We start from the raw sequence: 25,586 nt of genomic DNA on the forward strand, positions 1-25,586 counted from the left end.
CTAGGTAAATTAATCCTAATATTACCAGAGAAAAAATAAAATCAAGAAAATGTCAATTAAACTGACTCGCTCACTCTATAAAAGAAGTGTCGGTATGGTAACAGGAGCGAGTGAGATCACTACCACGAGTCATTTACCATTTAGACCTTCCATCACAAAATCCCCCACCTGAGAGAGCTGATACCAAAGGGTGATGCGTCCGCTACTACTACTACTACCGACGCCAAGCGGAGAGCAGCGCCTCTAGCGGCCATCCTTTATAATTAGCTCGACAACGCCAGTTGTGATTCTTTTGCTCGTGTTGTTTTCGCTATTTTGGATTTACTTATTCCACGATGGAACGTACTGCTATCGCTTCGGCTAAGTTAAGTGCCCGATAAGTAATAATTTTTGTATTTCAGTCTTCCAGGGACCAGTATTTTCCGTTTTTTAGGTCATATACGGTCACCTGGTTGACTCGTGGCGGCCATGAGCCGCCTCGTGTTGTTAAGATTTCCCAGTCTCCCATACTGGAGACATCTTATGCTTATGGGCTCTTATTTTACGTTCATCGTCTTGTTACGTCGTATTTTAGAATTAGGGTACACAGCCCATACCTTTTACCTTTTATCTTTTAGTTTGGTATTTAGGGCTATACTGTGTTTCTCTCGCCCAGCATCCCAGCTCTTGCTCTTCATCGGCTACCGCTGGCTCCGAGTAGTCGACTCCTCTTCGGATCAGTTCGCCTCCTCCTGGGCTTCTTTCTCTTTTACTCAAGTGTCCATTCCATTCTTTTACGATGTATTTATTATTTATCAGTGTTATTTAGGGTGTTAGGCTAGCCTAGGTGCCTTGTACCGTGTGTTGGTACAGTTGGGTTCACGTGGCCTCTCTGTGGTTGTGTTGCTATTGCGTCCTGGGCCACCACCGATCACGTGTCCCATTAGGCACCTTACCCTCTCCCTTACCTCCCTTCCACGTGGTAGGGAGGGGTCTGGTCGGGCCTCCTCGGTTGTCATGACAACCACTGTAGCCTTCCTCCCTCTCCCTCTGAGGGGGCCAGAGGAGCCCCATACCAGCTGGGGGCCGGGGTGACCACTTGTCTCGGGTACCGGGGTACTCGACGGGTAGGAGTTGGTGGGGGGGTTGGCCACCCCCTCTCTCTCTCGCCCGCCGCGTTCACTCCGGGGTTCCCACATTCTCTCTCATTCCCTACCCTTCCCCTACCATAACGGACGGAGCCCCCACTCAAGCCGGGGGCCCCTTCGGTTATCGGTCGTTTCTGGCTCCGCCAGCGGGCGGGGTGAGGATTTACCAGTGGTCTATATAGCTTGCCTAGTATATCCTTTTTTCCGCTACCGGAGGAGAGCTTGCTTTCTTACCCGGGCACTCCTCTAGTAGTCGGAAGGAATCATGTCTTATTCTATAAGGATACATACCCTTACTGATACTGTAATTTATTTGTTTATTTATAGTTTTATCACGTACTATCTCCGTCGTGGTTTCGTGGGCTCCTCACCACTCCTGGTTGGACCATTTTACTTGTCTCCGGCGTACGCTGCGGACCCCAACCAACCGCCTATCTAACCACTCGTATTGCGGCGAAGCACTAGTTTTACTCTAACTTACATACTCCGGCATGCAGCGGAGTCTATGTTAGGCTGTAAGTGTGTAACCCCGATACTCATGTATCCCTCCACTTACAGGCTACTAACTGCCAGGATCCAGGCTGCAATGCAGTCCTTTACGACCCCTGTGGCCATGAGGAGTGCAGGACCCACGCCCCGTGTGCCACTACCCACAGCGGGATGATTGTCTGGCACCCTGAGGCATGCACCATCTGCTACGACCTCGTGAGTCAGCTTTTGGGTGGGGTAAGTAGATTCCTGGACAAATTTCCTGTAATCAATGGTTTATCTTTAGTTTTAAGCTACTTTAAGCTGTATCTCCGCCGTTAGAGGCTTCATATTGCCTTCTCTTTCAGGCTGCCGCCGTGAAAGAAGTCGCCTTGGCAACCCTGAAAGCTTGGGTAGGCGGCTTCGGCAAAAACGCCGCCAAGGGTCAGCCTTACATCTTGGATAAAAAATTGGCTATCCAGATCTTCCCCGGAGGCAAGGCGACGGGATATGTCGACCCCATCTCAGCAGCCCCACTCATAGCCTCAATCCAGCAGGAGGTGCAGCAGGCGTTTGGGTCCGTCTCGATGCAGGAACCGGTGCCGGACGTCGCAAACCTAGATCTAAACATTGAGCCAATGGCGGTAGGTGCGGAGGACTTGTTGGTCGAGGTAGGTGTTTCGGGCGCTCAAGGGCTACCTTTGAGCGCTCCTGGATCTTCTTCCCCTGTCCCTTCTTCTTCATCCTTCCAAGGCTTCACGGGATCTGAGATCCCTTCGCCTTCACCCGCTCTCTCTGTACCCCCGAAAGTGAAGGGACAGAGAGAACAGAAGACCCTTCATAAGACGACTTCCAAAAAGTCGTTGTCTTCTTCGGCACGGAAGTCTGCAACATCCTACGCCGATGCGGTGAAGGCCAAACCTAGCTCTTCTCACTCAAAGAGCTCAAGAAGCAAGGCTTCTGAAGAGAAGGCCCGCGCTCCGGCCGAGCCAGTGCCTTCTCCGGCATCCACCGGATCCACTCCGGTTACTCCTGTTGGGGTGGCGGGACCTAGTGCTTTTGATCCCACCACCTTCTCAGCAGGAGTTTTGCAACAAGTGGGAGAGATGGTCGGCTCTCTCGGTACGAGATTTGAGCAAATGTTTGCTCAACTCTCCAGTACCATTAATCAGTCCGGTCAGTCAATCCAAGACCTCTCTAACCGTGATAGAGAACATGATGATCGTTTCGCTGGCCTCAATCAGGCCCCACAAACGAACTTCCCTGTAGCAGGTACTAGTTTGGTCCAGTTACCTCCATATGAATCCCTGCCAGCTTTCTCTATGAATAATTCTTGGAGGGCGGCAGCTTATGCCCCCTTCAAGGATGGCATGATCTCCATTCCGGAGTGTGGAACAAGAAGGATTGAGGACTTCGAGTTCTACCCCCCCGGATTGACTCAGCCTTTCATAGGGTATGCCAGACTGACAGAAAACAGCCTCAATAGAGAGGACAAAATCTCTAGGGAGACTGTTCTATACAGTAGGGATCATGCACAGAGGGAATGGGTTCACTGCCTGGAGGATTGGGATTGTACGAATACCAAACTCCAGGCATTCAAGAGCCCTTTCACTATCTTTGCCACGGAGGAGGAGGCTTCTCTTCCTTTTGCGACAAAGATGGTGGAAACAACTCTCCAGGCCGTCCTTAAGGACGAACCCGTTCCACAATTGAGGGAGGCGGAACCAACATCTCCGCTCTTTCCTGCCTTCGGAGAACTGTGGGAGAACTTGCCAGCCACTTTCTCAGTAGGGAAGCTGAAACCAGACTGTGCGATGGACCAGTTTGGCGAGAAGCTCCCTAGACTGCCTGGTAGCCTTATTCAGGCAGAATTTGATGCCCGTACGAGATTTGGGAGGTCACTTAACTCCCTTATCATCACGGAGATGGCTGCCCTTTCTTATGCCACCGAACCACTCTTCAAGATACTGGCTAAGTCTCAGCTCCAGTCAGTCCAAGCTGATGCTTTCGACTTTTTTACCGCCACAAGGAATTGTCGAAAGCATGTATTGCAAGAAGCAACTATTAGGCATGAACCTAATAGGCTTCTTGCTTCCAGCATGTGGGGTGCGGACCTCTTCCCAGAAGCTTCTGTGAATGAGGTACATCACGAGGCTGCTAGGCTTAACCAGAGCCTTAGAGCCAGATGGGGTATCTCATCCAAAAGGAAGCAAGAGAACCCCCCCACTTCTGGTAAGAAACTGAAGAAGACTGGTAGAAGGTTCCAACCTTACCAGAAACAGCAGCAACAGCAACACTTCGTCCAAGCTGTCCCAGTTACCCAACAGGGGCAGCCCTCGACGTCGAAACAGACTCAACCCATCCTCCTGTTGTCTCCTCAAAACCAGCCCTCGACTTCATACACCGTCTCGCCAGCTTTCAACTCAATGTATGAGAGCCAAGCCTTCCCAACCTTTAACAGGTTCTCTAGGGGAAGCAGGGCGAGAGGTTACTTTCGCCAACGAGGTGCAGGAAGAGCTGCAAGAGGCAAGCACTTCAGAGGAGGGCGCGAAAGTCAACCCGCTCAACAACAGTGAGGCTCCCCAGGTAGGAGGGAGGCTGTTCCTCTTCCGTCACAGGTGGGGGTTCAGCAAATGGGCACAGAGCATTGTGTCCAAAGGATTGGGTTGGAGTTGGATCAAAGATCCCCCACCAAACAAATCAATCTATCAGATACTATCAAAGGAGTTGACAGATTATGCGGAGGAACTCCTTCAGAAAGGAGCTATTGCGAGAGTCAAGCATCTAAAATTTCAAGGACGCTTGTTCAGCGTGCCAAAGAAAGGCTCAACAAAAAGAAGGGTAATCTTAGACTTGTCAAAGCTAAACTCTTTCATTCGTTGCGACAAGTTCAAAATGCTGACCATCTCGCAGGTGCGGACCTTACTTCCCCGTGGGGCCGTCACCACCTCTATCGATCTTACAGACGCATACTATCATATCCCTATAGCGAGACACTTCCGTCCATTCCTAGGCTTCAAACTAGGAAATCAGACGTTCTCTTTCAAAGTGATGCCCTTCGGACTGAATGTAGCCCCCAGGGTATTCACGAAAATAGCGGAAGTAGTAGTCCAGCAATTGAGATCACAAGGGATAATGGTAGTAGCGCACCTCGACGATTGGTTGATCTGGGCACCAACTGTCGAGGAATGCCTCAAAGCCACAAAGAAGGTAGTGCAATTCCTGGAACATCTGGGGTTCCAGATAAACAAAACGAAATCCAGATTCACTCCGGAGACTCGTTTTCAGTGGCTAGGAATCCAATGGGATTTATCCTCCCACAATCTGTCAATTCCGGTGGTCAAAAGGAAAGAAATAGCCAAGTTTGTGAGGCAATTTCTCAAAAGCAAACAAGCTTCAAGGAGAAACCAGGAAAGAATCCTAGGTTCCCTTCAGTTTGCCTCAGTGACGGACATCCTTCTGAAAGCAAGACTGAAAGATATAAATCGAGTTTGGCGGTCAAGAGCAAACGCCAAGTCTCGAGACAAGTTGTCAGTGATTCCACAGATCCTTCGCAACCAGCTCCGTCCATGGACAAAAGTGAAGAACCTTGCCAAGTTAGTACCCCTTCAATATCCCCCTCCGGTGTTAACCATTCACACGGATGCCTCCCTGTCCGGTTGGGGGGATATTCTCAATTCAAGCAAGTTCAGGGGACTTGGTCCGTTCAGTTCCGCCAGCTCCACATAAATCTGCTGGAAGCAATGGTGGTGTTTCTTACCTTGAAGAGACTCCTCCCCCCAAAGAAGTCTCATCTAAGACTAGTTTTGGACAGTGCAGTAGTAGTACACTGCATCAACAGAGGAGGGTCCAAATCCAAACACGTGAATCATGTCATGATAGCCATCTTTGCTCTAGCAAACAAGCACAAATGGCATCTATCTGCCACCCACTTGGCAGGGGTAAGAAACGTTACAGCGGACGCACTGTCCCGGTCAGTCCCTCTGGAGTCAGAATGGTCTCTAGACGACAGGTCATTCCAGTGGATATGCCAGAGAGTTCCAGGTCTCCAAGTAGATCTTTTCGCCTCACAAGCAAACCACAAGCTCCCTTGCTATGTGGCCCCCAACCTGGACCCTCTGGCTTATGCCACGGACGCCCTGTCGATAGACTGGAATCAATGGAAGAAAATCTATGTATTTCCTCCAGTGAATCTTCTTTTGAAAGTTCTGAGCAAACTGAGGACTTTCAAAGGACTAGTAGCCCTGATTGCTCCAGACTGGCCAAAGAGCAACTGGTATCCTCTGCTTCTGGAGTTGGGTCTCCGGCCTCAACGGATTCCCAACCCCAAGCTGTCGCAACCAGTACAAATGAGGACTGTGTTCGCTTCCTCAGGAATTCTTCAGACCCTAACTTTATGGACTTCATGAAGTTTGCGGCTAAAAAAGATGCTAACATTGATCCACAAAACATCCTTTTTCTGGAATCAGATAAAAGAGAATCAACTATTAGACATTATGACTCAGCTGTCAAGAAGTTAGCATCCTTCCTGAAGGAAACGAACACTACAACCATGACAGTTAATTTAGCTATATCCTTTTTCAGATCCTTGTTTGAAAAAGGCTTAGCAGCTAGCTCCATTACTACCAATAAATTGGCTTTGAAGAAAATCTTTCAGTTGGGTTTCCAAATAGACTTAACAGAATCTTACTTTACGTCTATTCCCAAAGCCTGTGCTAGACTTAGACCTTCTCAAAGGCCTACTTCAGTTTCATGGTTCTTAAATGACGTCCTCAAACTAGCCTCAGATACTGACAACTCGTCTTGCAAATTCATAATGCTACTTAGAAAGACGTTATTTTTATTAAGTCTGGCTTCAGGAGCCAGAATTTCAGAACTGTCGGCTCTATCCAGAGATGCGGGTCACGTAGATTTTCTCTCCTCAGGGGAAGTTCTACTTTCTCCAGATCGCAGCTTTTTAGCTAAAAATGAGGATCCTCTTGCAAGATGGGCCCTTGGAAAGTCATCCCACTTCCTCAAGATCCTTCCCTTTGCCCAGTATTAACTTTAAGAGCCTTTCTATCTTGTACATCCTCTGAGTGAGCAATATCTCGTCTTACAAGAAGAGCACTTCCACCCGAATTTCCCTGTATAGGGAATTGGGAGTGGAATGCAAAAAACTCTTTAGGAGTAAGCATTTTGTTGTTGCTTAGCATAGTCTCTTGTAGTGCTAAGCATACTGGATTATAAGTATTAATCAAACATATTAGCTCTTCATATTTGGCGCGAAGTCCCTGGCAGTTCCATTGTAGTATAGCAGAGAAAGTACCTATTTTCTAGAGGATGATCCCCTGTCCAAGATCGTTTTGTTATGTTTTTTCTTCGAAGATGACATCTGAGTTTTGTGATGGACTTTTGGTACAGTTCCAGATGTCGAAGGAGTACTTAGAGGGTCATTTGAATGTACCAAGTGATCACTTATGATGGTATTTGAAACAGCAGTATCTTTAGTATTATCTTCGACCCTTGCAGTGTCTGGTTTATCATTTTCAGCTAGTCTAATTTTATTGTCTAAACCAAGCTGAACTGAGTTTAACATTTTGTTTGCCTTAGGTTCTACATTTGTTGCTGCTGTTTTGTATGATAAGATAGTGGGATACGACTCATTATTTTCCACTAATTCCGATGTTCTATGAGGGTCAGCTGAACCACAGGATGGTGAAGGTTTACTCATTTTTTGTTTTGAATCAACTTTTTCTACGGATGTATCTCCTTTCTCAAGGTGCTTGACTTTTGATTCAGGCATTGTTACAGACTCTTCACTTAAAGTCCTCTTGTTGACAATTTTCCCAGCATCCATTTTTTCTTCTTTATCTTCATTACACTTTTTGAGATTCAATTTCTTTTGTCTTTCCTCATTTCCTTTTACTACATCTACAAATGACTTCTGGGTGTTGAATTTCTGCAAAGGCTTTTGTCTTGCTTCTTTAAAGGTAATGCGCTCTTGAGTCTTGATACAAAGTGTTTCTTTTTCAATGAGATACTTGATACATGATTTATGTGCTGCATTATGGTCTCCCTCACAATTAGGGCAGCATGGAGTAAGTTCACAATTCCCATGCTCTTTTCCGCCACAGTTAAAGCATATGGCTGGTTCATTCCTTTCTTTTTTCCTACATGTTGTTATCAAATGGCCAAACATTTGGCAATGGAAACATCTTCTGGGAGCGGGAATATACTGTCTAACTGGCAGGTGAAACCATGCAGCTTTCAGAAATTTAGGGAGTCTCAAACAATCAAAGGTGAGTATCAGAGTAGGTGTTGGATGTAATATTCCCAATATTTTTTTCTTGATTCGTCTCACATCAACCACCTTTTGATCAGCAAATTCTTTAGACTGATTCATTGTTTTGTGAGGAGTGCATTTTGCTGTGCTTCCTTCTACAGCATTAATAGACAGTAATTTTCTACTTTCATCTGGTGATGAAACTTCCACAAGCCTTGAGAGGCTATCTTTGGTTCTCTGCCAATGCATTTTACAATATCTCTATGGACATCAATATATTCAGTTCTTTTATGCTTTTGTCGAGATCAAGAGAAAGGTATTTATTATAAGTCTCAGGTTCTTGAGATCCAAGTAAAATTCCAATATCAGGATTAGCATTCTTATTTCTATTATTAAATCTGCTATTCTTTCCTCTGTTCTGAACTACATAAGGGCTTGTAGTAACAATCAAAGAATCTTTGATGTTTTCATTGGAGGAGGTTGGGGATGGCAAAGGGAGGTCCTTATCCAAGCCTAAGGTTGTCAACGGTGCCAAAGAGTCGGGGGATACAGGGGACAATGTACTAGACATATTATCCATGTTAGTTTGAAGGAAAAAAAAAGGGGAGGGGGGGGGGAATATATACACACACACACACACACACAACAACTGCTTGGTAAGACCAACAAGGTATCGCGGACTAGACAGGGTCTGACATTCTCCACCAATGGCACACGTAGAAGTTGCTTCCCCACGGTCTGCCCCATACCCTACCCTTTCGGGATAGCACCAATATGCTTGCAGTGGCCCAGGTATAAGCCAATCTGCCTGCTGGGAGTTCTACCCCCACTAATGGGGACAGACTCCCCACTCCAAAGGTATTGGTGGGCTTCTGAACAAAAGCCAGGAGTCCCATCCCAAAAACCAGCCCCCCCTGGATTCTGATGGGCTGATCCCTGGAGATGGTTCCGCCCTCAAGATAGCAATGGGAAAGTCCCATCACCATCTCTTGGGTCCAAACCGTATTGGGTGGCGACTCACCACCACAACTCCCACAATTAGCTTCGAATGCAAACCCCCTCCAAACCACTAACCCCTCCCAGACTCACCCAAGCAGAAAAATTTTTCGAAAGTGGAAATGTCCACGCAAGTTAATGCCAAAAGTTTTGTAGGCGTTCCGTCAGGATCCGGCCTTCGCAAACTTGAAGGCAGAATCCCTTACCCCCTCACCACGTGAAGGAACCTACTCGAGGGGTCACGGGTGGATTTTCTTTAATATTATCTATACTGTTCTATGGAAACTATGTTAAAATTTCTTATCCCTTTTTGAAGGCAAATGCCTTGCAGTTACAACAATCTTGGAATACAAGGCAGCATTAAAGGAACCATGTTTTATGACTTCGGGATTTGACTCTAGCATATATGTTGTCACTTACCTTCTGCAGTCCTTTACACTACCCGATACAACCGCAACTCAGATGCTACAACATGTGATTCTCTTGATTGCATTAGCATCAAGAGCTCCTATTAGCAAACTGAGCTCTCTTAGACAGGGACAATACATCACGCAAACAGCTGACAATCAATTATTACTGTCCTCTGGCCTGTCATTCCTGGCCAAGAATGGGATTCCTCAAGAAGGAAATCTTCTAAGGAAACTAAAATTGGCAGACAAAACATTGTCCAATTGAAGTACTTAAGGTTTACCTAAAAGTCACAGCAGACATCACAAATGGTCCGTTTTTTCCTACACTCTGGCAACCTTGCTATGTGCTCAAACAAATTTTACTACATTATGTATCAGTAGATGGCATTAGAAAGTCTTGACCCATAGGCACTACAGCAACAAACCATGGGTCTACGATCAAACTTCATTCCAAAAGTTTGTAAGCGATTTACACGAATGTAGTATCCAAGTTGTGCTTAAATTTTTAAATATAGTATGGAGTAATGAATGGTAGCTAAGAAAGGTATGCTAACTATTACTACTGCAGAAGGTTTGACAATACTGTAACCATACCCAGCATGCTCAGGTAAGCCACCACAGAACTTTATCCTACAATGTATGAGATCACACTGGGCTTCTTGTTCTTTGCTGCCAAACCTTAAGGTATTTGGAATAAAGAATGGGGCCTTAAAACTAGTGGCTTGACCCTGGACCAAAAATTCAAGAGCTTTTTGTTACCTGTTAATTTCTTTGTAAAGCTCCTTGAAGACAAGACAGCGACTACACTGGCAAAAACCAGGTTTTGACGTACAAAAAACCTATTTTTGGTAGTCACTTTTGAGTCCTCAAAACCCTCCCACTTCCCTGATGAAAAGACATGGGATTTGGGTAAGGGATCATCCTGCATTGACCAACCGAAAGGAATGGCGGCTTGTTCGGAATTTGGTCATACATAAACAATATGATGGTGCATATGCACATAACCACTTCTTTTTCTTGCAGTTTTGCCATAGGTAAACTGGTTATTAGCATTCGCTGAGGATAATAGTAAGTGCCCTCTTATCCTGAGTCCATTTATACTCTATCATGAGTTATGATGTTCATCATTACGACACAATACCCGGCCAAAGAACAGTTAAGAGAATTCTTTGACATTAGTCTGGTCACAATGGAACTCTGGATAGACCATGGAAAGGGAAATCCTTGAGGACAAAACAGCGACTACCAAAAATAAGTTTTTCTTACATCAAAACCTGCTTTTTCTGCAGTAGATCTTGACCTTCAAATTTCATTTTAGCAATTTTTAATATACTATGTGTTAGTTTAATATATATCAGTAACCAGTACAAGAAAGTATTTGCTGCACCCTGCTGAGGAGGTGCCAAATCTTATTTCTTTGGCTATCAAAAAAGAAGTTGAGATATCATTTACTCTTCCATTCCACTACAACACTCAATCCTCCTGATACTAAAAAAACAGGGGCAAATTCTGTAGTACAGTCAACTCCTGTTATTAGCAGGGGATAGGGACCACAACCACCTGTGAATAGCTAAAATCCACAAATACTTGATACCCCTCTCTAAAAACGATGTTAACTGTCGATTTTAACAGTTCAAACACCAAAGACCCCTCTAAAAATGCTTAAACTACCTATTTGAATATTTTACTGCCTATTTTAATAGTTCTAACACCAAACATACCTTAAACTATCATCCTTAACATTTTAATATTTCAAATTCATCTTACAACAATACCCTTAAAAATATATGGCTTACAACTACATGTCAAAATGAATCAAGTTCCCTTCAGAGAGAGAGAGAGAGAGAGAGAGAGAGAGAGAGAGAGAGAGAGAGAGAGAGAGAGAGAGAGAGAGAGAGAGAGAGAGAGAGAGAGAGAGAGAGAGACTGTTGCCCTTCACATCAATTTGTCAAAATGATTGAAAGTACAAAGTTACGAAAGCAAATACAAAGATTTTTTTGCCCCTGCATACGAAAATAATTCAAGTTACGAAAGGGTGTTACTCTAAAGTACCGAGATTCACCCGGACCACCGAGAAAAATTTTAAAACTCGCGTGCCGCCAACTGAGTAGACTCGCCACCATCCTCCCGCTCTCCCATTGGTTCCCGATGCTAGTCACCGCCGTAAGATCCTGCTCTCCTATTGGTCAGCATCTCTCCCATCGTGCATCTACGTAAAGGCATCCTTCGGCCACTCCATAGCAGCATCATTATCGTACGCACGCGGAATTCATTCGTTCACATATACGATTTAGTTTGTTAACGTAGATTCGTGTTAGTGATTTCGCTTTGTACTTTATTGTGTAGTGTGAGAACTTAATTAGTACATAACTTAATTACGTATAGTATGGGTCCCAAGAAAGTTGCTGAAGTTCACGGAAAGAAGAGGATGCTTTCTATGGAAACAAAAATGGAGATTATCAAGAAGTACGAGGCTGGGAAGCAGTTGAGTGTGATCGCTAAGGAATGCGGCCGAAATCCATCGACAATAGGCACCATTCTTAAGCTGAGGGAAGCCATCAAAGCAGCTACACCTTCCAAGGGCGTGACTATTTTGTCCAACAAGAGGAGCCACGTGCATGATGAGATGGAGAGGGTGCTTCTTGTATGAATAAAAGACAAAGAAATCGCTGGAGATACGATAACCGAGACAGCAATCTGCCACAAGGCCAGTGCTATTTTCAGCGATCTGATTGCCCAGGCTGAAGACAATGGAGGAGAAGGGACATCGACGCCAACCCCAGACTTCAAGATTTTCATAGGTGTTTGAAAAATTCCAGAAATGGACTGGCATCCATTCGGTGGTGCAGCATAGGGAGGCTGCCAGCTCGGACACAAAAGCGGCCGAAGCCTTTATTAAGACGTTAGACGAGATGACGATCAACGAAGGCTATAGTTCTCAGCAAGTCTTCAACTGTGATGAGACTGGCCTTTTTTGAAAAAAAAATAAAAGACAGGCTTACGAGTGCACTTTGTTCGAACGCCAGCAGGAATTGTAAGGTAAAGCCCCTACTTGTGTATCATTCGAAGACTCCTCGAGCCTCCAAGGCCCACAAAGTGCTAAAGGAGAAGCTTCCAGGGATATGGAGGGCTAATGCGAAAGCCTGGGTAACGAGACTTTTATTCACCGAGTGGGTAAATCTGTGTTTCGGCCCGACAGTGAAGAAATTCTTGGAAGAGAAGCGCCTCCCTCTGAAATGTCTTCTGGTGTTGGACAATGCCCCTGCTCACCCTCCTGGCCTCGAGGAAAATATCCTAGCGGAGTATTCTTTTATCAAGGTTCTTTATCTTCCGCCTAACACCACCCCTCTCCTCCAGCCCATGGACCAGCAAGTGGTATCGAACTTCAAGAAGCTGTATACGAAACATCTTTTCACGAGATGTTTCGACATCACCGATACCATAAACCTCACCTTGCAAGAATTTTGGAAGGAGCATTTCGATGTTGTCATATGCATCCGACTCATTGATCAAGCTTGGCAGGAGGTTTCGAGGCGAACCTTGAATTCTTTGTGGAGGAAACTCTGGCCTGATGACGTATCCGCCCAATACTTCGAGGGATTCGACGTGGGTGAAGCTGATGCAGATTCAGAAACAGTTGACGATCCTGAAACTGTGTCACAACCAGATCTTGACGAGATCGTTGCACTCAGCAAGTCCATGGGGCTGGTCATCGACGAGGACACCATCAATGACCTTCTCGAGGAGCACCAAGAGGAGCTTATGACGGATGACCTGAAGGAGTTGGAGGCCATGCAACATAACGTTGTTCAAGAAGAGTTCTCTAGCAGCGGCGAGGAGGACAAGGACGACCCTATGACAACGGCAGAAATTAAGGATGCTCTAGCTGCTTTTCATAAAGTGCAATCATTTGTAGAAAAGAGACACCCTGAAAAGGCTTACACAGGTCATATGCTTGCGCAGTTCGATGATGTTTGCCTGAGTCGTTTCAGGAACATTGTGAAAAGCAGGCAGAAGCAATCTTCCTTGGATAGTTATTTTTTAAAGAGGCCTTTAGTAGGAGTAAGCAAACAGGAAGATCCAAGTGATACAAAAAAAAAAAAAAAAAAGTTGAAAGTGGTGAAGAAATTGAAATTTTGTAAGAAAAAAAAAATGTAAAGTATAAAAAAGTAAAAAAAATGTAAAAATAGAAAAAGAAAAAAAAAAGAAATTTAATTTTAAGTTTTTTGTAAAGTTAAGTGTTAATGTTTTCTGCCACTTGTTAATGTGTTTCGTAAAGTTTAGTGTTAATGTTTCCTATCATTTTTTACTGTGTTTCGTAAAGTTAAGTGTTCACGTTTTCTGCCATTTGTCCTCCTCCTCTGTTGCCAATTTCAGAGATCGCCTCACTCAAAAGGTAAGGTTCCACATTTTACTACATATGTACGTACATGTACATACAGTATTTCATGTACCCTGGACACTAATAAACTTTATTTACAGGTAATCACAGTTATGTTACGTATTGAATGGTCCAAATTGTTGTATTTCATTGTTTATTGGTCAATTTAGCTCTATTATAAAATTTACTGGGGTGTTTTTGTAGGGCTTGGAATGAATTAGGCAATTTACATGTAAAATGTATTTCTAGATACAAAAAAATCAGGTTATGAAGGCCGCTTCGGAACGGATTAATTTCGTATCCTGAGGTACTACTGTACTATATGCATGTGCTCATTCATGGATTTGTGGACTTATGGAGTTTGTTTTATATTTTTGATGATACAGTAATTCATATTTCATTTCATTAAAGGATATATAAAGTACTGAGAGAGAGAGAGAGAGAGAGAGAGAGAGAGAGAGAGAGAGAGAGAGAGAGAGAGAGAGAGAACCGATATGTTTACATTCAGTATGTACTATACCTTTAACTATTATCGTAAAACACTACAGTAATATTCTAATATTTCAATAACACTTTCGTATCATTTTAATATTTCAATATCCCTTTAATATCGTTTTTAATAAGGAGGTCCCTCTTGTACAGAGGAGAGAGAAAACTGGTTTATTACTACACAAGGCTTAAAAACCTGTTTCTTTCCCAAGTTTTTCAGAATTCTCTCTCTCTCTCTCAGTTAAGAAATATGCATTCCAAAAAGGGATTTTGACGAAGGAAAAATCTATTTCTGGGCAAGGGCCCATGTCGCCCAGTGAAGTGTCCCTTTAGCACACATTTCTAAGGTAAATATTGCTAACATTACCAGAGAAAAAACTAAAATGGAATGTCAGAGTATTCTGATTCGCTCACCTTATATAAAAGGTGTCGGTATGGTTCTGGGGCGAGTGAAACCACTACCACGGGTCTCTTACCATTTAGATCCATCCTTCTACAAAATCTCCCTACCTGAGAGGGCCGATACAAGGCCCGCACCCAGCTACTACTACTACTAGCGCTCCCGACGCCATCACAAGCGCCTCTAGCGGTCATCCTTGGAGTTAAGACTGTCAAGCTTGGGCCCAAGGGTGGGTGTAAAGATGTGGGATTTCACTGGGCGACACGGGCCCTTGCCCAGAAATAGATTTTTCCTTCGTCAAAATCCCTTTTCTGGGCCTAGCCTGTGTCGCCCCGTGAAATGGTATAAATGGTATAAATGGTATAAATATTGCTATTCATCCCAGAGAAAAAGAGAAACAATATAAATGCCAAGATAAATGGCTCGCTCACCTTTAATAAAGGTGTCGGTATAGATAAAGAGCGAGTGAATACCACTACCAGAGGTCCCTTGCCATTTAGCTTCTTCCTTCAACAAAACCCCAACTACGGAGGAGCCGATCTACAGCCCTCGCTACCCTCTACTACTACCGTGAGCGCCTCCGACGCCTGTGACGTCATTCCTTTGATAGCCGTCATCGACACCACACGCTTTGCTTTCTTTGCGCTGTGCAATCGCCTTAATTCAGGAATTTCAAGATATCTTCAGCTTCTGCTTCTAAGTTAAGTACTGCTTTAAGGTTTCTAGATCTCATTTTATGAAGATCTCCCTTGTTTTGATATTTAGTAGGAGATAAGGTAACGGGAGTGTCATCGTTACCACGCCGGCTTCTCCTCCGGTCTAGATATTCTTTTGGTCTCCCATACCATCAGAATTACCTTTCAGCAGTATTTTTATGATATCGATGACTATTTGATATTGTTTTCATGCAGTTAGCTTGATAATTTCTGGGCTCAGTCCGTGTCGCTTCGTGAAATAATCCCTTAAGTTCATTATTTCTAGGTAAATGATACTAACATTACCAGAGAAAAAATAAAAATAGGGGGATGTCAGAGTATCTGACTCGCTCACCCTAAATAAAAAGAGGGTGTCGGTATAGTACTGGGGCGAGTGAGACCACTACCACAGACCTCTTGTCATTTAGAATTCTCCTTCATCAAAATCCCCCTCCCGAGAGAGCTGGTACACAGCCGGCGCCAGTAACTACTACTACAGACTCTCCCACGCCGACAGCAGCACCTCTCGTGGACATCCTTTTCGTTAGCGACATTCCACACGCACATGTTTTTCCTTGCTCTGTCTTTTTGTGTGCTAATTTGGATTTATCCTTTGCAATGGAGTTCCAAGCTATTGCCACAGCTAAGTTAAGTACTGCCGAAAGGTTACACGTATTTTTAGCCAGTCAGGATCCGTTGTAACCGTTTTTTAGGTTCATTAACGACCCTTCCTTGTCTGGTCTCAGGCTCACCATGCCGGCTCGCCTCGTGTTTGCGTTTAGCTCCTTCGGTCTTCCATACCATAGTGGCTATTCTGTACAGTGTATATGCCTATGTTATATTATATTTTAAGTGTGGTGCAGAATGTGCTACTATTCATTTTTATTGTTTTACATCGTACTATTCGGAAATCCTATGCCTCAGTGTCTTAGCTCAGTGTTCATGCATGCATGTACCTTTGTCTAGGTCTGCTAGGCGAGTGGGTTTTATATAACCATATATATATTTCCCACTTTTCTTTAGTCCAGCCACCCTGGTCGTCCCCCTCCGTTTTACGTATCAGCAGAGGCCAGCTCCCGAGTTGTTGGTCTGTCTACCTTCGGGTAGGCTAGCCTAACTTCTCCTGGACGACCCATCTCTTTCTCTCACTCGTGATTTCCTTCCTTTCAATTTATTACGTGCGTTCAGGTTGGGTTGGCCACCCCACCGGCTCGCATTGGGTCCTCTCTGTGTAGCTCTCCTCTATCCTCCCCATCCGTTACTCAGCGGACTCACTGGCTCCGCCAGCTCCTTGGGGGGAGTAGCGGAGCAGCCTTGACATGCTTCCCCTGTATTCTTGTCTTATGATTAAATCTCTGTTGTCTCTTCCACTTGTCTGGTAGAGCACCCGCTCACCATCCGGGTTCTCCGTCGGCTTGCGAAAGGGTTTTACGGCGGAGCTACGCTTCGCTTCCCTTGTTTACTATTTATTTATGCTGTTTTGTTTTATTTTAAGTTTTCTATGGGTAATCTTCTCGTGTTCTCCGCTGTGATTGTACCCTCACCTCGGTGTACTATCAGTATATGAGCAGGTAACTGGTTCGACGGAAATCTTCGCTCCGGTGTACCGGAGTTTTTAAACCAGTTTACCATGTACTATGGACTTTTTCTCACGAAGTACAGGAGAGGATTATGCCCAGTATATTTTTCACTCCGGCATGCAGCGGAGCTTCATATCTCTTAACAGGTTAGCCCTGTTAGTAACTGCTGATACTTATGTATCTGTTCACTTACAGGCTACCAACTGTCAAGAGGCGGGGTGCAACGCCATCCTGCAGGACCCATGCGGTCACGAGGTCTGCCAGACCCACGCTCCCTGCGCTGTCCGCCACAACGACTTGATTGTGTGGCATCATGAAGCCTGCTCCATCTGCTACGATCTGGTGGAACAGTTTTCTGCCGGAGTAAGTAGAGGGTAGCGAGGGCTGTAGATCGGCTCCTCCGTAGTTGGGGTTTTGTTGAAGGAAGAAGGTAAATGGCAAGGGACCTCTGGTAGTGGTATCCACTCGCTCTTTATCTATACCGACACCTTTATTAAAGGTGAGCGAGCCATTTATCTTGGCATTTATATTGTTTCTCTTTTTCTCTGGGATGAATAGCAATATTTATACCTTGGAAATAGTATCAAAGGAACCATTTCACGGGGCGCCACAGGTCATTGCCCAGAAAAGGGATTTTGACGTAGGAAAAATCTATTTCTGGGTGATTGGCCCGTGTCGCCCTATGAAATATCCTTAAGTTCATTATTTCTAGGTAAAATTAATCTAAAATTACCAGAGAAAAAATAAAATCAAGAAAATGTCAGTAAAACTGACTCGCTCACTCTATAAAAGAAGTGTCGGTATGGGAATAGGGGCGAGTGGGATCACTACCACGAGTCATTTACCATTTAGACCTTCCAACATAAAATCCCCACCAGAGAGAGCTGATACTAAAGGGTGATGCGGCCGCTACTACTACTACTACCGACGCCGCGCGGACAGCAGCGCCCCTAGCGGTCATCCTTAATCTTTAGCTCTACAACGCTAGGTGCTCTTTTTCACTTGTGTTGTTTTTCGCTGGATTTTATCTCCCATTATGATGGAACGTGCTGCAATTGCTTCGGCTAAGTTAAGTGCCTCATAAGTAGTATTTTTTGGTATTCCAGTCTTCCAAGGACCAGTATTTTCCTTTTTATAGGTCATATACGGTCTCCCGGTTGACTCGTGGCGGCCGTGTGCCGCCTCGTGTTTTTAAGATTTCCCGGTCTCCCATACTGGGACATCTTATGCTTATGGGCTTTTTATTTTTACGTTCATCACGGGGTGACACAGGTCATTGCCCAGAAATAGATTTTTCCTTCGTCAAAATCCCTTTTCTGGGCCCAGCCCGTGTCGCTTCGTGAAATAGTACCAGAGAAATGGCCACAAGCTTGAAAGAGGACATAACATGAGTAAGGGAAGAATAAAAAACAATTGATATTAAAGTACTATAATCTAAAAAAACTTATGACTACAAAGATTATAATACATACTTAAGATTACTTATGATAACTTATATTAGTCATAAAACTAGACACAATTTAACAGATTATTTACAGGTGTGAGTAATCCTAGCATAAAAATAAGGAAAACATCACAATTGAGTGCCCTTTTTTGGCAACTAAGGCATTAAAAAGGTGTACATAGCGGCAGAATTGCAGGAAGGATGTCAGTGAGGCAGGTAGAAAGGAGATCTGGATCTAATTTACTAAACTACTTAAGCAGTGTCACGGGAAACTGTTTCCCGCTGCCACTGCTGGAAATTTAAGAGCTTCTAAGGACTTAAGGTAGTGACGTTTGAATACTGTCGGAGATTTCCAGCCTGTACACTTTTTCAGATCATCAAAATTCATATGTTGAAAGTATTTGATTGACGTAGCTACTGTCCTAATGTCGTGGACCTTGGGGAACGAGTTTGGGTTGGCTTGTTTAATAAAGTATAAAATTTGTTGTCTAATACCTTTTAAGGAAATGGTGCCACCCTTTTCCCTCATAAACAAAGGGCCAGAGGATCTCATGGCTGTCCTGGAAAGATATGCTCGTAAGGCAGTAACTGGACATAAGGAGGGGTCTTGAGGAAGAGGAAGGATCTTCCAAGGAGCCCATCTCTTTGAAGGATCCTCGTTTTTGGCCAAAAATTGACGATCTGGAGAGAGAAGAGCTTCTCCTGATGGGAGAAATTCTATAAGACCTGAGTCTCTAGACAAAGCCGACAGTTCAGATACCCTGGCTCCTGAGGCAAGACTTAAAAGAAATAATGTTTTCCTCAGGAGGGGTAAGTAATCACATGAGTTGTTATCAGTATCTGAGGCCAGTTTGAGAACATCATTCAAGAACCATGACACTGAGCTAGGCCTTTCTGCTGGTCTGAGTCTAGCACAAGCTCTAGGAATAGATGAAAAATAGGAGTCTGTTAGATCTATTTTAAACCCATACTGGAATATTTTCTTTAGAGCTGATTTAGTGGTAGTAATATTACTGCCTGCTAAACCTTTTTCAAATAATGATCTGATAAAGGAAATAGCCAGGTTGGTAGTCATGGTTTGAGATTCGGTTCCCCTCAGAAATTTGGCTAGTTTCTTAACAGCTGACTCATATTGACGAAGGGTCGATTCTCTTTTATCCAATTCTAGGAATAGGATGTTTTGAGGATCGATATCTGCATCCCTTTTAGCCGCGAACTTCATGAAGTCCATAAAGTTAGGGTTTTGAGAATTCCTGAGGAAGCGAACACAGTCTTCATTTGCACTACTTGAGATAGCTTGGGATTGGGAATCCATTGAGGTCGGAGACCCAATTCCAGCAGGAGTGGGAACCAGTTGCTCTTGGGCCAATTGGGGGCTACTAGGGCAACTTGTCCCTTGAAAGTCCTGAGTTTGCTCAGAACTTTCAGTAGAAGATTCACTGGAGGAAAGATGTAGATCTTCTTCCATTGATTCCAATCTATGGCCATGGCGTCCGTGGCATAAGCCAGAGGATCCAGGTTGGGAGCCACATAGCAGGGAAGCTAGTGGTTCGACTCTGTGGTGAAAAGATCCACCTGGAGTCCTGGAACCTGCTGGCAGATCCAAAGGAATGAACGCCTGTCCAGAGACCACTCCCACTCAAGAGGGACTGAGCGAGACAAGGCATCTGCTATCACGTTCTTCGCTCCCGCCAGGTGAGTGGAGAACAGGTGCCATTTGTACTTGGTTGCCGGAGAAAATATGGCTATCATGACATGATTCACATGGCTTGACTTGGAGCCTCCTCTGTTGATGCAGTGCACTACTACTGCACTGTCTAATACCAGCTTGATGTGAGATCCCTTGGCTGGCAGAAGTCTTTTCAGAGTGAGGAATACCGCCATAGCTTCCAGCACATTGATATGAAGCTGGCGGAATGGAAGGAACCAAGTCCCTTGTACTTTTTGTACTGAGAGTACCCTCCCCAGCCGCTTAGTGAAGCATCCGTATGGATAACTAATGCCGAAGGAGGAAACTGGAGAGGTATTGACTTTGATAAATTCTTGACCTTCGCCCAAGGGCTGAGACGTTTGCGAAGTATCGCCGGGATAGCTGACAATTTGTCCCGGGACTTGTTGTTTGCTCTCGAGCGCCAGACACGGTTTATGTCTTTTAGTTTTGCCTTCAGCAGAACGTCTGTTACTGAGGCAAATTGAAGAGAGCCTAGGATCCTTTCCTGGCTTCTCCTGGATGTCTGTTTGCACTTGAGAAATTGCTTGGTTGCTTTGGCTATTTCTTTCCTCTTGGATGATGGAATTGATAGAGTGTGGGAGTTTAAATCCCACTGAATGCCGAGCCACTGAAAGCAAGAGTCCGGTGTCAGCCTGGACTTGGTCTTGTTTATCTGGAACCCTAGATGTACCAGAAACTGTATTACTTTTACCGTTGCTTTGTGGCACTCTTCAATGCTTGTTGCCCAAACGAGCCAATCGTCCAGATACGCAACTACCATTATCTCCTGGGACCTGAGTTGCTGAACTACTGTCTCTGCTACCTTCGTAAATACCCTGGGGGCCACGTTTAACCCGAAGGGCATTACCTTGAAGGAGAATGCCTGGTTTCCTAGCCTGAAACCTAGGTACGGGCAGAAGTGTCTTGCCACTGGGATATGATAGTATGCGTCTGTAAGATCGATAGAGGTGGTGACGGCCCCACGGGGAAGTAAGGTCCGCACCTGTGAGATAGTCAGCAACATGAACTTGTCACAACGAATGAATAAGTTTAGACGGGATAAGTCTAAAATTATTCTTCGCTTGGTTGAGCCTTTCTTTGGCACGCTGAACAAGCGACCTTGAAACTTTAAATGCTTGACTTTTAACACTACTCCTTTCTGAAGGAGCTCTTGGGCATACTCCATCAATTCCGTTGTTGGTTGTTGATAGAAGGTCTTGGATGGAGGGGGACCTTTGGTCCAGCTCCACCCTAGGCCTTTGGACACAATGCTCTGTGCCCAGTTGCTGAACCCCCATCTGTGTCGATAGTGGAACAGTCACCCTCCTACCTGAGGGTTCTCACTGGCTTGGGGCAGGTCGAGACCCACGCCCTCCTCGTAGGTGCTTCCCCCGGCTGGTTGCTCTTCCGCCACCTCTCTGGCGAAAGGCACCTCTAGCCCTGCTGCCCCTTCCGAACCTATTAAAAGGTTGGAAAGCCTGGCCCTCAAACACTGGGTTGAAGGCCGGGGAGACCGCGAAGGAGGTAGAAGCCTAGCCCTGAGGAGTCAACAGCAGAAATTGCTGTTGAGGCTGGGCCTTTGATGTGGAAGGCTGTGCCACTTGGGAGACTGGCACTGCCTGCACTACCTGCTGTTGTTGGGTAGCCTGGAAAGGCTGGAATTTCCTAGGCTTTTTAGGTTTTCTAGCTGAAGAAGTCGACTCCGGCTCCCTTTTACTTGAAAGGCCCCAACGAACCTTAAGACTCTGGTTGAGTTTTGTCGCTTCGTGCTGCACAGAATTGACGATCGATTCTGGGAAAAGGTCAGCACCCCAGATCGAAGCCGCCAGCAACTTGTTAGGTTCATGGCGGATGGTGGCTTCCTGCAGAACATGTTTTCTGCAGTTATGCCTCGCCACACGAAGTCATACAAGTCACATTGTACAGTATGTAAATGTGACTTGGCTATAAGTTTAAACAGAGGCTTGTTACCATAAGTAATGGCCGAGACCTCTGTCATAACCAGGGTATTGAGAGACCTCCCTAACCTGGTTCTTGCATCGAACTCAGCCTGGATGAGGTTGTCCGGGAGCCTGGGGAGCCTTTCGCTGAATTGTGTTATTGCACAATCAGGCTTTAACTTCCCTACCGTGAAGGTGGCTGGAAGATCTGCCCAAAGATCTTCCGTACCTGGAAGGAGGAGTGATGTGGGCTCCGTTTCCCGGAGCTGAGGCATCGGCTCGTCCCTCATTGCGGCCTGTAGAGTCAACTCCGCCACCTTTGTGGTGAACGGAATGGGGGTCTCTCCGTCCACCACAAATATGGTAAAAGTGCACTTGAAGGCTTGCATCCTGGTGTTGATGCACTCCCATTCTTCCAGGCTTCTCAGCCAGTCCCGCTGAGCCTGATCCCGACCGAAGATTACGGTCTCTTTAGGGATCTTATCTTCCCTCCTCATAGCTGCCTCCGTAAAGTGGGTGTAACCAATGAAGGGGAGTTGCAAGTCAGCTGGGTGGAACTCGAAGTCCTCAAGCCTTCGAGTTCCACAATCCACCGACGTTAGCATCCCGTCCTTAAAGGGGGCATAGGAGACGAGATCCTCCAAGGATTACTCGCCATATAAGGAGGAAGGGTGTTGTAGTCCGGCATGGCTTGAGCTGCCACACCGGGCTGAGGAAGAACTGCCATTGGGTTCTCCTGGAGACCTGCAATCAGGTTCTCTTGACTGGGCAGCCTTTCCGAGATGTTCCGGATCGACTGGCCTGACTCCTCGAAGGAAGACAAGATGTGGGAGAGCATCTCCTGAAACTTGTCTTGGACTAAGTTTCCTACTAGACACCCCATTTGCTGCATGATGTTTGCAGTGAAAGCCTCGGAGTCGAAGGAACTAGGTTCCTGCTTTCCGCCGGGAGTCTTAGGGCGCGTCCCCGTAGAGGTTGAAGGCTCAGGATCAGACAGGAGCTGAGCCTTGTCTCTAGAGGACTTGCCCCTGGACCCTTTGGAGTGAGAAGACGACCTGGGCTTCTCTGCTCCGGGATGGTGAGCCGGAGTCTTATGAGAAGTGCTAGGAGCTGTCTTCTTAGGCAGCGTATTCTCAAGGGTCTTTGTTTCCCGCTTTCCCTTAACTTTAGGGATAGCTTGGGTGGACTTCGGTCTAACCGAAAGTTCACTCTCCGAAAATCCTTGGAAGGAAGAGGTAGAAGGGATAGGGGAAGAAGATCCAGAGTGACCCAAGGGTAGCCCTTGAGCCCCTAGCAAACCTGCCTCATCTAACGTCCTACCTGCTTCCCCTACCGCCATGGGCTCGAGGTCCAAGTTGAGAGTTGCTACGTCGTCATTGATCTCCAAGTTCCCAGGGTCCGCCAAGGCTTGAGCCACCTGATGTTGGACGGTGGCGATGTACGGGGCCGCCGCTTGGGGGCTGACATAGGTCGTCGTCTTTCTGCCAGGGAAGATCAGAGCAGCCATCTTCTTGTCGAGGATGTAGGGCTGCCCCTTGGTGACGTTCCTCCCAAACCCGCCGACCCAGGCTTTTTCAAGGTGGTTGTAGCGGCGTCCCTGACGGCTTGAGCAGCCTGAAAAAGAGGGTTAGTATAAATACTAAGCTAGGAAGACTAAAGTATATGATTTATACAGATATATCACTTATTAGGACTGTATACATATAGGCCAAATTATGCATGACAGTTGTTCTCCGGAAGGTACTTACTCCGGAAGTAACCTGATCTACAAGATCGTAACAAATCGAGCAACTCTCGTGGTGCCAGACTGCTATGCCTCCGTAGCGAATGGCGCAGACAGCATGGGTACGGCAGACCTTGTGCCCACATGGGTCCTGCAGGACAGCATTACAGCCAGATTCCTGGCAATGGGTGGCCTGTAAGTGAACAGATACATGAGTATCGACACTAACTTATTGGACTAAGTCCAGGAAGTGATATATTATGACACCGGAGGATACCGGAGTGATTGACATAGGGGTTAGCCTCCCCTTGCTCTCCTGGCATGAGTGGTGGGTGTCCGATAGAGCTGGTAGACTAGTTTCAGTACGTCTATGGTGTTACCGGAAGAAGGAGATTCACCAAACCAGTTACCTGCCTATACGCCGGAGTGAGGAGTATGAAGACAGCGGGGAGGAGCATGAGGAGGCTAGTAAAAAACTAGTCGGGGAAGCGTAGCTCCGCCGTAACAGATACTCATAGGCAGGAGGAGAACCCGGATGGTGAGCGGTAACTCTGCCGGCTTAGCGAAAGCAAATATAAACAAACAATAACAAAATAACATAAGGTAAAATAAGGCAACATGTGGGGAGAGCATGCGGCGAGGCTTCTCTCAGTCACCACACCTAAGGTCTGGCGGAGCCAAAGGAACCCACCGCCGGAGTGGTGGGGAGGGTGGTGACTCGGGGTGAGAGAGAGCTGATCGGAAACCAAGGAGGTCCGAGCGCGGCCAAGCCGGGTGGCCAGCCGAGACCGACCGCACGGGAGACCCCCCCTGGAACCGAGGAGAGAGAGCAGTATGAGCTGAGCCAGCCTCGGACGTCCCCCTGCAGACTCCCGTATCCAACCCGTGTGGAGGGGGAAGAAGGGAGGGAGCTAGCTCGGATGGTTGCCATAGGCAACGTGAGCGAGCGGTACTCCCCCTCCCTAGGGGGGGAGAGTAAGCGTGGGGACAGAAGCCGGGTGGCTCGTGGCGATCGCCTGACTCGTCGTGAACGTGGTAAGACCACGCGGTAAGATAGGCCAGGCGGTCTGAGGTGGCCTAGGCTACCTCTAACCGTCTCAAAGCATGCATCAAAATAGCCTAACGCAACACGGGGAAGAGGGAAGATAAATAATCAGATAGAGAGAAAGCAAAGTCCTGGAGAAGCTAGACGAGCCAACCAAGAAGGGAGGACGTCTAACAACTCGGGAGCTGGCCTCTGCCGATACGTAGGAACGGAGTGCGGCGGCCAGGGTGGTCAGGACTAAAAGGAAGGACAAATGTCCTAAAGGAGCCTAAACAGACCTAAACAAAGGAACATGCATGCATGAACACTGAGCTAAGGAGCGATGTAGGCTACGAGCTCCACCGAGCTATGAATCCCCGTGAAAGCTAGCATAAACACACATGGAAATATTTTTGCACAACTTATAAAAATGTAGGTATATATACTGCTAAATTCAAGCTACAATGGTATGGGAGACCGAAGAAGCATGAAAGAATGAAACACGTGGGACGACTCTATAACCAGGCCGAAGGAGGCGCCGTCTTATAACCTAAATAAAAACGGTTAAACGGGTCCCTGGCTGGCTAAAAATAAGTGAAACACTTTAGCAGTACTTCTGCGGTGATGGCTTGGAGTTCCATGGTAAGGATAAATCCAAAAATCAGAGCACAAAACACAGCAAAGAAAAAACACGTGTGCGCAAGATGGTGCTAACGGAAAGGATGACCGCTAGAGGAACTCGTGATGGCGTCGGGAGCACTAGTAGTAGTAGTAGCTGGGTGCGGGCCTTGTATCAGCCCTCTCAGGTAGGGGGATTTTGTAGAAGGATGGATCTAAATGGTAAGAGACCCGTGGTAGTGGTTTCATTCGCCCCAGAACCATACCGACACCTTTTATATAAGGTGAGCGAGTCAGAATACTCTGACATTCCAT

General features: G+C 46.0%; 1 protein-coding gene across 1 annotated transcript in view; it reads right to left on the reverse strand.

Annotated features, from left to right (window-relative positions):
• Positions 1 to 25,586, reverse strand: part of LOC135202486 (transmembrane protein 8B-like) — a 387,342-nt gene that overhangs the window by 189,521 nt on the left and 172,235 nt on the right. The gene's annotated exons all lie outside the window — the stretch shown is intronic.

This window comes from Macrobrachium nipponense, chromosome 30, assembly GCF_015104395.2.
Source record: "Macrobrachium nipponense isolate FS-2020 chromosome 30, ASM1510439v2, whole genome shotgun sequence".
NCBI lineage: Eukaryota > Metazoa > Arthropoda > Malacostraca > Decapoda > Palaemonidae > Macrobrachium > Macrobrachium nipponense.